This window comes from Mustela nivalis, assembly GCF_964662115.1.
Source record: "Mustela nivalis genome assembly, contig: HAP1_SCAFFOLD_251, whole genome shotgun sequence".
NCBI classification, from domain to species: Eukaryota; Metazoa; Chordata; class Mammalia; order Carnivora; family Mustelidae; genus Mustela; species Mustela nivalis.
In genome coordinates this window covers 465317-467801 of record NW_028136386.1, presented here as the reverse complement: position 1 = coordinate 467801, position 2485 = coordinate 465317, and positions in this window count along the sequence as shown.

The following is a 2485-nucleotide window of genomic DNA, read 5'->3' as shown; positions in this document are numbered from 1 at the left end:
AGTATAGTTTTTATTTTTTATATGCACTGGGAAACATAATTTTTTATATGCACTGGGAAACCAAAAAATATAATAATTTGACTTAGTTTATTGAGATAATCACTTTATTGAGGCAGTCTGGAACAAAACCCACAAGACCTCTGAAGTTTATCTCTACTATACTATATACATAAAAGTTGCTAAGAGATTAGGTCCCTAGCCTTTGGTACTGCCTCTTGTTCTTTTTTTTGCGTTGAATTTTTACGTCTTGTCATTTTGGCCAGATAAGAGTAAATGAAGGGGCAAGTAAAATACTAAAAGGGTGGCAACAACCCCAGGAAAATATGCTTTAACTAAATTAGAAGAGATCCAAAATCGTGAGTGGGGAGAAAGGGGATAAAAAGAGGTTCAAAAAGGAAGAAAGAAAAAAAAAGAAAAGAAAAAAAAATTTTTTTAAAAAAAGAAAACACCTGAGAAAAATGTAAAAAAGAAAAAATATATATATTAGATAAACTAGTAAAAAATCGTTAAAAAAGAAAAAGGTAACAGTTAAAAAAAAAAAAATTTTACCCGAAGGCGAGAAGAAAAAGAAAAAAAGAAAAAAAAAATGAAAAAGAAAAAATTAAATTAACTGCAAGACTAAAAAAAAATCACAGGAAAAAAGCCATGAGTTCCGTGCTTGGCTTTCTCCTCCTCTGGAATTCTGCTGCTCTCCTTGGTATTGAAACCGCACTCCTTGGTAGGTGAACTTGGTCTCGGCTGGATTTCTTGTTGATCTTCTGGGGGAGGGGCCTGTTGTAGTGATTCTCAAGTGTCTTTGCCCCAGGCGGAATTTCACCGCCCTTACCCGGGGTCGGGGTGAGTAATCCGCTCGGGTTTGCTTTCAGGAGCTTTTGTTCCCTGAGCGCTTTCCGTAGAGTTCCGGAGGACGGGAACACAAATGGCGGCCTCCTGGTCTCCGGCCCGGAGGAGCCGAGAGCCCAGGGCCCCACTCCTCAGTGCGCCCTCAGAGAACAGCGCCCAGTTACTCCCGTCTGCCTGACCTCTGGCCGCGCTCCGAGCTCACCGAGCCTGCGATCGGTTCAAGGTAACACCGAGCTGTGAGCTTACTGTCGGCTCTGTCTCTGTAGCCGGCTTTCCCGTTCCAATACCCGCAAGCTCTGCGACACTCAGACACCCCCGATCCTTCTGTGACCCTGCGGGACCTGAGGCCACGCTGACCCCGCGTGGGCTTCGCCCCGGTTTAGCCTCTGGACTGATGTCCCTCAGCGGAACAGATTTTTAAAAGTCCTGATTTTGTGCGCGGTTGCTCCGCCGCTTGCCGGCCCCTCCCCCCGGGGTCTATCTTCCCGTCGCTTTGGATTCACTTCTCCGCCGGTCCTACCTTTCAGAAAGTGGTTGTTTTTCTGTTTCCAGAATTGCTCTTCTTCTTCTCTTCGGTCTGCCGATGGATTTTCAGGTGTTTGCAATCTTTAGATAAGCTATCTAGCTGATCTCCGGCTAGCTGAAGCAGTCTCAGCTTGCTACTTCTCCGCCATCTTGACTCCTCCCTGTTGGTGGGAATGCAAGCTGGTGCAGCCACTCTGGAAAACAGCATGGAGGTTCCTCAGAATGTTGAAAATAGAACTGCCCTATGACCCAGCAATTGCACTATTGGGTATTTACCCTAAAGATACAAATGTAGTGATCCAAAGGGGCACATGCACCCGAATGTTTATAGCAGCAATGTCCACAATAGCCAAACTATGGAAAGAACCTAGATGTCCATCCACAGATGAATGGATCAAGAAGATGTGGTATATATACACAATGGAATACTATGCAGCCATCAAAAGAAATGAAATCTTGCCATTTGCGACAACATGGATGGAACTAGAGCGTATCATGCTTAGCGAAATAAGTCAAGCAGAGAAAGACAACTATCATATGATCTCCCTGATATGAGGAAGTGGTGATGCAACATGGAGGCTTAAGTGGGTAGGAGAAGAATAAATGAAACAAGATGGGATTGGGAGGGAGACAAACCATAAGTGACTCTTAATCTCACAAAACAAACTGAGGGTTGCTGGGGGGAGGGGGTTTGGGAGAAGGGGGTGGGATTATGGACATTGCGGAGGGTATGTGCTTTGGTGAGTGCTGTGAAGTGTGTAAACCTGGTGATTCACAGACCTGTACCCCTGGGGATAAAAATATATGTTTATAAAAAAAAAAAAAAAAAGAAAGGACCAATACCCAACTTTTGTAGCAACATGGACGGGACTGGAAGAGATTATTATGCTGAGTGAAATAAGTCAAGCAGAGAGAGTCAATTATCATATGGTTTCACTTATTTGTGGAGCATAACAAATAGCATGGAAGACATGGGGAGTTAGAGAGGAGAAGGGAGTTGGGGGAAATTGGAAGGGGAGGTGAACCATGAGAGACTATGGACTCTGAAAAACAATCTGAGGGTTTTGAAGGGGTGGGGGGTGGGAGGTTGGGGTACTAGGTGGTGGGTATTATAAAG